Source organism: Hipposideros armiger, unplaced genomic scaffold (genome assembly GCF_001890085.2).
Source record: "Hipposideros armiger isolate ML-2016 unplaced genomic scaffold, ASM189008v1 scaffold_325, whole genome shotgun sequence".
NCBI lineage: Eukaryota > Metazoa > Chordata > Mammalia > Chiroptera > Hipposideridae > Hipposideros > Hipposideros armiger.
Window position 1 is genome coordinate 132685 of NW_017731675.1, and position 14118 is coordinate 146802.

The following is a 14118-nucleotide window of genomic DNA, read 5'->3' on the forward strand; positions in this document are numbered from 1 at the left end:
TCAAACAGAATATTTTCCATGTTATCAGCATTGTATTTTGTATTTATGTGGCATATTTATTAGAGTTGCATTTTCATTTACATTATGTATTAAAGTATATAAAACCATTTCCATAGTTTCTTCTCTTTAGTCTATAATATTTTTATTTGAAAAAGTAAACATTAAGTACTCTTTTACTGGCTTTGATATCTCTTATAAACTTAGATCAAAGTCTGCTGGATGAGACAATTCTCAATTGTAATTATTTTGTTTTTGTATATTTACCCATCATTTTTCTTTATTTGGCTGCTAAATTTAGGGGCACGCTAGTACTGTTGTCAACATTAAAGGCTCTAACAGTGATGCAAGAAGCTTTAGGTAAATCTCTCCTATGCTGGGTGAAATGTTACGTGCTTGCAAGAAACATTTCTTTTTTTTCTTTTTCTGTTTTTCTTTTTCTTTCTTTCTTTCTTTTTTTTTTTTTTTTTGACTTCCACTGCTGTACTGCTCTACTGTTAAGGGAACACACATACTGGGGTGGGGGGGGTGGGGGAGCAAGTTAAAACTAGCAAACAAATAATTAGCATCAGTATTCCGAAAACATTTGCAGGCAAATTACTTCGTGTTCAGTCAGCTGACTCTCAGATACTGTAGAGAATGGTGAGAAGAGGTTTGCATATTTGGTTTCTTGATCAACTGTTCTCAGAAGAATTGTACGAGTTTTGATAATGTCAGAACCCAACAATGTCTGTGGGAAACTTGAAGGAGAATCAGAAGAACGTTCCAGAGGTGGGTCTAAGGTGTCCTTGGAGGCACTTTCAGTCTTGGCTGGTTTATCTAGTGCCTGCCCATGTTTTTGCTGAGGAGCCATCCCATGAAGCATTTCAGGATGTGATGGTGCCTGGAGCTTTCCCTGCTGTGTTTTGGGACACACGACATCAGAGACCAATCTGGAGGAGATTGCTAGAGACGTGGTTTGAGTAGCCGTGGTGCCCTTGGAGGGGTTTGTTCACCTTTTCTGCTTGTAGTTTCATCTTTCCTTTCAAAGTTCAAAATAAAGACATATTCAGCTTTGAAGTGGTCACTTTGCTGCACTCCTTGAGTTTCATTTGCTTTACACCTCCTTCCTTGAGAAATCTTTCCTCTGATCTCTGAAGGACAGCCTATGTCCCTTGGTCTCTCTCCTGTTGGTTGCCAGCATTCAAGGTCAAGTACTCATTGAAACTAGACCTATATACAGTTTCTGGATACTTATCACTTCGTTCCTCAGAAATTTTAACAAGGCATTTAGAGGTGTCAGCCAACTAAGTGTGGGTTGGTAGTCTTCTAATGAGAGGACAAATGTGAAAATCAGAGATTTGGCTTCAGAATCACCAGAAGACACTCTGGGCTCCAGTGGGCGGATGGGGTGGCTTAGAAGGCACCAGAGACACATAGGGAGAGACTGAGTTGCATAGCCTCATGACGAGGACTGGAGGGACAGTCACTATTTTACCTATGTAGAATTTTTTTCCTGTGCAGCTGGCAGGCAGGTGCCATCCATCCTGTGTTGAGTCCTCTCCCAACATGGCCCTGTAATTATTTTCATGTGTAAATGTTTCAATCCAAACATTGGTACTCTGTCCTGCAGATTTTGTGAATTCTTTGGTTATGTTGTTTTTCCATTCTCTGCATTAGTGAATTATAGGCTGTCTCAAGTCTACTTCATTTCATCCGTCTATATGCCAGATACCAAAATCTTGTTATTAGCATCTCTTGCTCTATTCCCTTTTCTATAATTTTAATGGGGTTTAGGGAGAGAAAAAAATCCTCACTGCCAGAAATATATGGAGAGATTTAAATCAGTATCAACATGATCACAAATTTTAGATTTTAAAGAAACAAAGACAAGTCATGTGTACTATTTTTTGTAGATAGTTATATGATATTATTGTCACCGAGAATTAAAAAAAAAAAGATAAATACATTCACTTTCCCTCCCCTCTAAAAAATATCTAGATTGTGTTCCTATCCAATTAGTATGGGTGATAGGAAAAACAAAGTAATATTTAAAAGTACTTATGTAATTCATAAGTACGATACCTTTCAAAGTCACTTTCCAGATCTGCCCAGATGGAAATTCTCTATATGCTAGCCATTACCTAGGTGCAGCTATGAAATACTTGAAATGTGGCTAGTGTGACTAAATAAATAAATTTTAATGAAATTTTATGTATTAAGTTTAAATATACATACATATACCTCTTGGCTACCATTTTGGTCAGCACATATACATACATATACCTCTTGGCTACCATTTTGGTCAGCACATCTATATTTAAAGAGTGAGAACTGTCATATTCATTTCTTGTAATACATTTAAAAAATATACATATAAATTTATAAAACTTTAAGTATCAATTTCTCCTAATGTAGGCTAAATATATTATTTCTTGTATTTGATAAATATTAAAATCACATTGAATCCTGAAAGAAAAATATAAGAGCAGCAACTTCATCAAGCCTATAATCTTTTCCTGCTTATTTTCTTTCTTGCAATTTTAACAGGTTATTTTTTTTTAAACCTAATTTAGCATTTTCTTAAGGAAATAAAAACAAGCCTCTGTGGCAATATAACTGGCACAAATACATTCAAATAAAAGTAAGACAAAAATATTTTACAAATAAGCTTTGCAACTTGCTTTTGAGATTTGTTGTGGATTTTTTAATATAAATCCATAAAAGTCAAAAAGTGTCCTTTCCTTTTCTTGAAGCCATTGGCAAATTATGGGCTACTCCAAATTTTTTTACTATTGTAACAACCAAAACAATAGTGTATCTTAAATTACTTTAATATAATGACTGTCTTTATTTTTACACATTTTATTTTCTCAAGATTGAAGATTGTCCATTCAGAATTCTTGAATAATCTAGTTTTTTTTGTTTTTTTTTCTGTCAGATTTCAGTTTTCTTAAGGCCTCATTCCCATCTCAATGTAAAAACAAACCAATCAACCAATAAAATTCACAAAAATACTGTATTAAAATAAAGTTGTTAATGCCTCAGTTATATATTCTGCTGGGACATGACAGTTTATTTAATTAATCACAAATTAAATATTGTGCCAATGTCAGAAATACCTTGAAGAGCTATGAACTGTTCTACAGCCTGTCAAATAAGTCTCCCCAGAGATCATAAATTAAACCATCTTTTTTATTTTGAGTTGATGGTCAACTCAATGGTCAATTATATTTATGTACAGAGGCAGAGTCTGACCTTTATTACTTGATTTTTTTTTCATTTTATCCATGATTAAAAGTGCAGGCATTAGCATCATATAATGGCAATAACAGACAAATACTAAGCTTCAGTAAGTAATATGCCTCAGTCTTACAAATTTTAAATTAGGTAAATTTATGCATATATAATTTTTATTCGTATAATATTGAATTTGAATTCCAATTAACTTTTTATTTACAATTTTCCCCAAATTAAGAGTGGGTATAAACATATAGTTAATTATGTAGATACTTGAGTCTAAAAATCTTGTGTCATATTTAGCTTAAAATTTACAATAAGTAAAAGCCATTATAAAGTTAACATAATAATATGAAGATGCATTCTAAAATGCCTTGAAGATCGTCACAAATGATTAGGATTTCAGGATGTTTCAGTCATATCTAAATGTCCTCTCATTCATAAATGAGTACTCAGTTTCTGACTTAAAGCTAGAATGTCATACTTGTGGATTTATCATCTATTTAAATAAGTGAGATTTTTAAATTGATATATTCACATTCTCTTTCATAATTTTTTTGATCACTAGAATGACTACTGAATTGTTTGTAAAGTTGAGGCATTTGCTATTCAATTCCTGATTCCAATGATTTTCCAAGTAGCTTTAACTAAATTGTGTTATCCAACAAAGCTGCTGACAATTTTAGTCCTCTTCCAATAGTTTCCTTTCTTTTGTATATTCAGTGAGCAACACGGATCTAGATGATCAGAAATTGGTTTGGTAGTTCAGTGAAGTGCCTTTAATTGACACAATTCTTATAGCAATTTTACTTCGAATCCAAGTCTTTTTGTTAAACTAAAAGCAAAATATAAACTGAGTGAGTTAAGTGGTCCAAAAAAGAAGACTACTCTGGCCAATGTCAACAAATGAGTGCATAAATGCTATGGTCTAAACGTTTGCTTCCCCACAAAATCCATGTGTTGAAACTTAATCCCTAAGATGATATTATTAGGAGGTGGGGACAATGGGAGCTGGTTAGGTTATAAGAAAGGAGCCCTGATGAATGAGAGTAGTAACATTATAAAAGAGTCTGTAGAGAGATCTCTCACTCCCTTCCACCATGTAGGATACAACAAGATGTTGTAGTTTGCAATCCAGAAGTGGGCTTTCAACAGCACCCAACCATTTTGGCTTCCTGATCTTGGACTTCCAAACTCCAGAACTGTAAGAAATAAATTTTTGGTGTTTAAAAGCCACCCAGTCTATGGTGTTTTGTTATAGCAGTCTGATGGGCTAAGACGATAAGTAAATACACAGTAATATTGTGTATTTTTACCATAAGATATGGGAAAATAAAGACAACTGAGAAATACAGAGATGTGCAAAAGATTGTAAAATTGCTCTTCTGTGCAAATGATACCTGTAGAAAACAAAATTTGTCTGTAAACTTAGTACTTTGCAGCTAACAGAAGTGTATTCTGTATATGTTTCTTCTTAGATAAGATAAATATTATAACTTCATGATTTGAGAGAAAAGAGGAGAGATTTATAAATAATATAAATAAATCTAAAATGGGCCAAGTTACTTTCTGCTGATTTCTCATTTACTATGTATATTGCTAGCTTCTTGTTTCCACTGATAAATTTTCTTGAAGGTAATTTGGTATTTACTAAAAATTTTAAGTACCTGGGGATATCTGGCTTTTACGAAAGAATGTTCATTTTTTATTTTGGCTTTTTCCTCCATCTAGTCAAAGAGTAGGACAGCTAAAATATTTCTGCTTAATGTAGAAAAATCAATGATATTAGGATTCTTGATAATCAACTGCTAACATTTAGCTAAATTTCTTTGTTCAAACTCAGTATTGGCAAGTTAACTTTAAAATTATCCAATGTTGCTTTGACTAGTGATTTGCCTATCACAATAAAATCTTGTCCCACTTTCAGGCCTAAAAAAATCTACTTATCCATATCTAGCTAAACCTATTTTCCATGATTCTTTCAGATATATATCATATCAACCAAAATGTACATTGTTTGGTTGACCTATGTTCTAACTTCCATTTTACTTAGACGGATCTATCCCAATTTTACATTTCCACTCTCTGCTCAATACTACCTCAGTGCTTACTGATGTTACTTTCTTCCACATCTCTATGCTATGAGGAAATATTTAATTTGTGTATGTATGTATGCATATATCCTTCAATGTCAGAAATAATCCTAAAACAGCAATTAGTAACTACTCAAAAAATAAGGGTGCATGCATGCGCACACACACACACACACACATACCCCCCCATACATCTGTTATAAATTATATCAAACAGAACTGATCAATATAAGTTAGATAGTTTCTATTAATAATAACAGAGGTAGCCATTGTCTAACAGCAACGTAATCGAAATAATTTTACATAAACTTTCAGTTCAATTGATTTTGTTTTACATTTTAAAGAGGAATACTTTTGTGAATAAATGAATAGAAGCACTCTTTATATTTTCTCTAAATCTGCCATAGTCAATCTGAAAAAGTCTTTAGAAAGTTTATGTTTAGAGTGTTTTCACCTGACAGAATATAGTGTAAATAATTTTTATTTAATATAAGGATAAAATGCACTCACACATTATTATTTGGTTAAAAGGGGATTATCTATTAGAGATGAAATGCTTCTCAGTAGCAAGCATCAAAATTGAAAATGTGCACACTGGTAACAACAAAAGTTTTCTCTCATAGAAGATAAGAATGTCTAACAGTAAAGTAAAAGACCAAAAAATCATAATAAATATTCCTTCTCATAGCTCAAGAAAAAAATGGAGTAATTGGGAATATAACTATTTTAGTGGGTGCTAAAATTATTGGTAAACCTTAAATTAATAAATCTAGTGTAAAAAATTTTACATTCCTTTTATTTTGGTTTTCTGCTAAAAATTTCAATCCCAGGCAAATAATTTGATGAATATATACTTTCTGATAAGAATAGTAAAAACATTTGCCCTTTTTTATGAAAGTGCTTGACACATATTATTTAATAATTAGCTTCACTTCCTTCATAAACTTGGTTGCATGGTTAAGGGAGATGTCTAAGTTTTTGAAGTTTGGGGTTGGCTAATCTTGGCCCTTTTGCAGACTTGTTGCTTATATTTCCATTGTTGACAAGCTTCTTATTGCTAATTGATCTTCTTTCCTTTTGATACGTTTCCTAATTTTTCATGAGGCTTTTAAACTATACAAACAGGAGGCAATTCATCATAGTAATCACAGGCCTGATTATGACAATTTCAGAAATTATAATATTGTCAATAAAATAGGTGAGCAAGTCAGTGGCAGAAACTAATTTGATGGCATATGACAGATTCACAAAAAAAGTCAATCAGCTGTCATTTGATTACTCTGATTTTCTGTAATAGAAACTCATATGGTTTTGATAGAAAGTCTATCATCTTCCATGATGAAGGTTATTATGAAGACTATCTAGACAGATGAAAACTTAGATAAAATGGATTCTTTTTTTGCTTTTGGTGGTGGTGAGAAAAATACAATTGTAACTGAAGCTTAAACATAACAATTTTACATTTTTATTTTGTTTTCTAACTTATTTCCCAAAGGCTGCTTTAGAAAATATGTGGTTAGTTTTTCCTGCAGAGAGAATATTATATAGCTTATTTTGAATTAATAAAAAAAAAACAGATTCCAACAAAACATTACAGTTGATGGAACCATAACAATGATTATGTAAATGTATACATTAGATAAATTGCCTCTACAATAACCTACCTCTTTTAGTCTATTTAAATAGCTGAGTATAAATTTTTGGATTAAAAGAAAGAAATTGCAAATTCTGGCAGTACTAAATACCTTTATTAGTAGAAAGAAGTGTTCTCACTGACAACAAAACCTATGCTCTATGTGACCTATGTTCTATGTAGATCCTATAAATATCCCTCATCTGTCTCAAAAAAGAGAAAGTCAGGTGGTTTTATTATTTATTTTATTTTGTTTTATTTTATTTTATTTTTATTATTATTTTTTTTTATCAGCCGCCCGTCGGCAGCTCCGGGCCACTCAGCTCAAGGTGCCGAGTTAAATCTTAGTTTTGGGGGATGATTTTAATATTTGGATATTAAAAGACCTTATACACATTTAATTAATAGTATCTTTTAGAATATATTACCTTTTCATTTCAGTGAACTGTGCATTACGTTTTCCATTGTTCATCATATTTGCCTATTTTACTATGACAAATGCTTAAACTGTACCCCCAAGTTAGAATACTGAAAAATCTATTCCACCTGTTTGTCTTTGCAATATATAGTTCCTGGTGAATATCAAAAACTTAACAAATATCTATGAAAAATGAATGTGAATGTAAGAATATAATTTAATTTTCTTCCCAAGGAATGTTAGTTAAAACGATTGAAATAAAACAACTCATTTTGTTTGACACAAATATATATTTAATAAATGCATATTTCTGAAGTGAAATTGAAAAATAATAGGTAAAATCTTCCACAAAATGTATAAATCCTTTCAACCTTATTGTTACTTTATGTTAACATTGTTTTTCATATTTTATATTTCAAAGTCTTTGGTGTAGTCATCACATGTAATTATTCTGAGAAGAAAAATAATCCCTTCCTTTTAAAATGGTATATTAAAGAGTTTATGAAAATACGTACACTTAATGGATAACTAAATTTTTGTGCCTTCAAAAAATGAACTTTCTAAGATGGCATTCTTTTAGAAAAAGTTGTTAGCAATACAGGATTACTAATTTCAATTACATGAAGCCAATTCTTAAATAATGCACTTTACAGAGTACATGTGTTTTATTTTGTTACTGTTCTTTATGTAATCCATCTAGGTAGTTGGTAGTCTGATTTAAAATCAGCCAATTGATCTTACTCCTTGAGTTCAGAATTAATAAAGAGAGGTCTTTTGGGGAAACTTTTGTATTAGGAAAGGTTTTTCTTTGAGCTTGATAGTAACTATAAGTCAATTTTCCAGCCAAACTCAATCATGCTTTTAATCATGGTTTGCCAGTCGCCTACTAAAATAATTGTATATATATATACTCAAAAAACAATTTTTACCTGAAAAAAGCATGTTTCTAAATTTTCCTATAATGATCTATACTATTGTTTAGTTTGATCATGCTATAGAACTAACTTTTGAGTGAATAATCAGTTTTTCCTAGAAATACATAAGTGATAGGACATAAAATGCAAAAGGTCTACCATGCCAGAAATTTTTTCAGCATGTGCATAGTACAAGAGATCTATGCCTTAAGTGAATGAGTGAATGTCAAGAGAAATTAGGATAATGTACTAAGAAGTAAAAAGTCCAAACATAATTACATGTAATTCTATGATTTCTTCCTATTTTGGGACTATCATAGTATGAAAACATAATGTGAAACAAAAATTAAATATTACTTATTACATTGTCATTGTGTGTGTGTGGAGAGAGAGAGAGAGAGAGAGGAGAGAGAGAGAGAGAGAGAGAGAGAGAGAGAGAGAGAGAGAGACTATAATTTGATATAATATGGATGTCATAACCTCAGGTTCAAGGTCTGTTTAGCAGAGGTACAGAAAATCCTGAGGTAACAGGGATAAAAGAACAGGACAAATACTGGGACAGCTGGAATCAATTTTTTCAGACAAGTAAAATGTATATCCAACTGTGATGGCATTAGTAATTATGGCTTCTATGACCTAAGGAAATAGAAAAGAATGTAGAAATGGGAATTTTGGATAGCAGCAAGGCTGAAGTACCTGTGAATATGTGACCTTTACTAGGAAATTTCTTTGGATACAAGGGAAGGAAGGAGTCTGGTGTTGAATCACTCCACCAGGACTCCACTGACAGGCTGTAGACAAAATGATTAGATCTCATAGCTGACATTTTTGAGCTGGAGGCAAGGAAAGCCAAAAATAGGATTCAGTACAGGAATACTGGTTCATGTCATGTCTCCATCCTGTAGCTCTATATCTCCAAAACTACAGTTGTAATGTTTGTGTTTAAGTGTGTTATGTGAGTATACATGTATGCACATATTTGGAAAGATGAGATTATTTACACTTATTAATACAAGCAATTTTTCAAAACTCATTCAACAACAAAAGTTTTTTTATGTATAGAGGAAGGCATAAAACACTTAAGAGAAAATCCCTGAGCAGTACCAGCAGGAATGGAGTGAGCTTGAAACTAACTTACCTGAAAAAAAATAATGCTATCAATAATTCTGCCTTCAGGGTAAGGCCTTCTTTTTTTATTTTTTATTTTTTAAAGATATGTCCTTCTTCTCTGAAGATTCTTTGCAATTTTCTTTAGGCTATCACCGTGATAAATAAATAAAACAGGCAATTTTTCTGAAGCTTAACAAAATATGACAAGTCTAAATTACCATCAATGATTTAAAAATATTGTTTTGTTAGGTTTAGTTTTTCAAAAGCGAAGAACTAAAAAAGAAAACAAAACACAATATGCAAACAAATTCATGCAAATTAAATGCAAAAAATTACATTAAATACAGTGAAATCACTATTGGAATATTCTCACAATTAAGTGATTTAAACTTACAATTGATATCTACAATAAAAAAATGCTTACAGCAAGGGTAAAGTAAGCAGAGCCAATCTAGTAATGTAGTTATTTACCTTGTGGCAAACACATATATCACGTAATTATTACTCAACAAAGTTTTATGAGGTAGGTATCATTTTTATCCTCACTTTACACAGGAAATACAGCACACGGACCCTAAACCAAGGTGTCAAGGGTCCAGGATGCAAGAAACAGCATGGTATGTTTATGGAATCAAAGCAATTCAGTGAATGGGACACGGATGGGTAAGAGGGCTAAAAAAGAGAGAGCACAGGCCTGAGTCATAAAGACTTCAATGTTATGCTGAAGAACCTCACATTTGCAACAGGGAACTATTGAAAGATATCAAGCTCTGACATTAGTTGATGTTTGGTGTTTTTTTTTTTTTTTAATATAACACCCTCAGGGTAGACCACTGATTGGAGTGTAGCACAATCAGGGGCCAGGATAGTGAGGGAGGACTACTATTATGGCCCAGATGAGAAATAATGAGAACTTACATTAGTGCAATAGTATTAGACGTGAATAAAAAGGAGCAAGCAGATTTTACAAATATAAAACAATTGTTTGAGTGATTTGGTGGTGTAAAGGAGAGAACTGAGAATTCCTTTAAGCTTTTGCTAACCTTCACTTAAGTCAATCATGTTAAAACAAAAAAGAATAAAAAGTTCACAAGTGCCAAATTCAGTTTAAGACATGATAGGCAGCCTGGAACGAATGAAGACATCCAGTACAAATCTGAAACAAAGCCTGAAGCTGTGTTTGCTTTTATCCATTCATAAGGCTCTATTTCTTTGTTTCGTGGTTTCTTAAAGTTATAAATGTAGAATATGAGCAGCCATAAGGCACATTTCTCAGGCTGTAGAAATTCTATTGCAATTTCTTAAGTTATTAATATTAGTACTAAATTCTTAATTCATACCTTGGAAACTCTTGATTTTTAATGAAAAGAAATAAATAAAAAATATGGAAACACTGCTTCAGAATAAATATTTTTGTTATGTGATTCAGTAAACTTTTAGAAAATGTGAATTTAGTCAATTTGGAGACATGTGAGACACAGAAATAAAGAAATTATCTTAGCTTGTTCTTAGGAGACTTCTTTCTTCAATTGAAAATTTCTCTAACTACCCATTGTAATTTAGAAAAATAAACATTCAACTCTTCTGGTACTAAGCTTTTTACTTTTTTTTTTTTTTTATTCTCCCACTACTAATTAAAATGGAAACTTTAGGTGCATGTTTTGGTTACTAATTGCCTGCTGCAGTTTACATTGTATGACCATTTTATGATTCAAACTGAATTCAAAATATGCATATAAAATGAATAGGACCAGCTTTTCTTCAACACCTCTTTATATTTTTATTTCCTTTATGTTATTTTTTTTTTCTCCTTTGCAACCAAATCTCACTTATGGAATTTGGCAAGAGCTAAAAGCTCTGTACTGTGTTCTCTTGACCTTTTATTTATTAAAATGCTCTGGGTACAGATTAATTTACTTTGCAAATATTTATTGTTGTTTTACCTGATTTCAAATGAGAGCTGCAGGCACTTTGATAAATGAATCAGGAGGTTGTCTGGCTTCTCTATACCTTCTGGAATTACTTTGATCCCTTACTGAAATGATATCTTGCAATTCTCTGGTAGTATGTCCCTAGGGACTCTGCAACTGATATTCCTGTGAATTCTGTTGCTGCGGCAATAGCACTATTTTCCTTTGCTCTCTGTCAGTGAAGGTACATTGTTGTCAAAAGAAGAAAAAAAAAAGAAAGAGAGAGAGAAAGAAAGAAAGAAAGAAAGAAAGAAAGAAAGAAAGAAAGAAAGAAAGAAAAGAAAGAAAGAAAGCAAGCAAAGTAAAGAAAAAAATGTAAGCCTCTGATGCTGGCTTTTTGTATCTCATGGCTTTGGTTATACACTACAGATCAAAACGAATGAGGTTGGGCTGTGAATAGTCAGGAGAATGGGTCTTTTCTCTAATCAGTGAGACATTGTTCTTTGCCCATGATAGATCTAGCCGCTTCTCCTTATCAGGGTGCTTCATTTATCATAGCACTTCCTTAGCTGTGTATGACTCTGACACTTACATGGACTGTTTTTTCTGTAAAGATAGTGGTCATAGAGACAAAGCTGTGTCTTTGATCAGCATAAAATGAAAAGATTTAGTTCAGCTTCACATCATACTTGAAAAAAAAATACAAATGCAATGGATTACGTCTGTCACTGCTAGGCCAGGGGAAACAATTAACGGGAAACTTTCTGTGGGATAACAGAGCCAATAAAGATGAAAATGTTAGTTGACTGGGTGAAGTCACACATTTTTTTAACAAGTCCACCAGATCCATTGGTTGGCTTTAATGTTAAGGGGAGCTTTGTCCAACCACAGCCTGTCCCTTTCCATTTGAAATTCTACCACATTATTTTACCCTTTTATTTAACAGGTATTTATTGAGGGGCCACAAATAATTACGTACCCTTTAAGCATTATAGATTCAGCAATGAAATTGAACATAGAAATTCCCTCCTCTCATGGGAATTATATTCTAATGGGACAAAAGAGAATGATAAACAATGAATTAAATGCACAAGTGCTAACAAGGAAAATAATAAGTCAGCCTAAGTGGGCAGAGTGACAGAAACATATTTTTAAAACATACTAGTCAGGGAATGTCTATCTGTCATGGTGACATTTTCAGCAGAGACCTATGAAGTGAGGGAGCAAGTGCTATAGATATCTGGGAGAAGAATATTCCAGGCAGAGGCAACAATTGCAAATGTTTTGAGGCAGAAATCCAGGAATTGGTATGTTTCAGAAATAGCAGAAAGAGCAATAGCTGTAGTTAGCTAAGCTAGGAGGAGAGGTGAAGTCAGAGGAGGAGGAGAAATGAACGTGCAGTGCTTGGAAGCCCAGAGGAAGCCTGGCTTTTATTGAAGGAAGTGGGACTTCATATCAAAGTGACATGAAATGATGGCAATTTTTAAAAGATCGTTCTGGTTACTGTTACAAGTAGCAAGAGTACGATTTCAGCTTTAGTTTTGGCTTGTTCCTGGGGTATTGCCAGATACCACAAAACCCTAACAAATCACAAGGCCCATCATGCTGAGGACGATGGATTTTCTTTTCCATTTATTTTGTCATTACTATTTTAATTTTTAGAATTAGTTTTTTGGTTTAAGATCTTAAACTGTATTATTACATGACAGACATTAACTAGATCTGCATGGACTAAAATATTTGCATATATTTACATAGAAGATCACATTTCAGATGGGAATACACCTACTTTCTATGCCTTGGGTATGGGAGACCCTTGGAAAATTCACAACATGGTGCCAAATCCCTTGACAATCACATGTATTATACTTCTCTTCAGTTTCCAATTGTATTAAAAACTGTTATTTTTTTTGTCTCATATTTAAGCAACTGGGACAATAAAATCAATGAACACCAGAAAGAGTGAACAGAAAATATTTGAAAAAGTCATATAAAAATTTCCATAATTGTAAGTCATCCTTGTTATGTGTTTTATTTCTATAAAATAATAAGAAAAGTTTCCTCAGAGTCCAAATGAGTTTAAAGTTATTACACATGTTATTATGGCTCAGAATCTCTGTCCTGGGATAGGTCACAGAAAAGGATGAAACTTAATGCCATCGTCTCCAACTTAACACCAACCCCATTTCACCTCACCTGAAGTGAACAGTCAATATTTCCACAACGGTTTGGTTCTGAGCTGCCGGCAGAACCTCAAGGTGTCATCTAATTATCAAATGAAACAGGCCATCTCCTAAGTGTCAGACACTTTGAATTATCAAGAAATACCACCTTCAATAAAATGTGATAATTGTTGTGGGAGAAGCTGCTAGTTTTCACTCAGCATCTGTTTCCCTGTTTTCCTGTAAGGAATAGAAATTGTAGGTTGGCCCATAGCAGTCAATTGGAAGACTACATTCTTTAGCCTTCCTTGCAACTAAGTGTGGCCACGTTAAGTGCTGGCCAGTGGAATATGAGAGGTATTTGTGAGTACAAATTTTAGGTTTTACCCTAAGACAACAGCTCCACCAACCTTTCTCGTCTTCATTTTTAAGAGTGCAGGCATGACAGCGAATAACCTTGAACCACATAAATGAGGGCTGTGCCGGAGAGATAGCAGGGCCACAAAATACAACCACCTGTGTCTATAGCACCATGATGCTAGCCCATTATTATTGGATAGATTACTCTCACATCATTGCATAGAGCAAAATCAAGTTGCATCTTCTACAGTTTTTATAGTATTTGACAGAGCAAATTCCAATCAACATTGGTTAAATTTAAT

General features: G+C 32.9%; 1 pseudogene; it reads right to left on the reverse strand.

Annotated features, from left to right (window-relative positions):
* Nucleotides 1-565: 565 nt before the first annotated feature.
* LOC109392329 (muscular LMNA-interacting protein-like) lies at nt 566-13899 on the reverse strand (annotated as a pseudogene).
* Nucleotides 13900-14118: the final 219 nt, after the last annotated feature.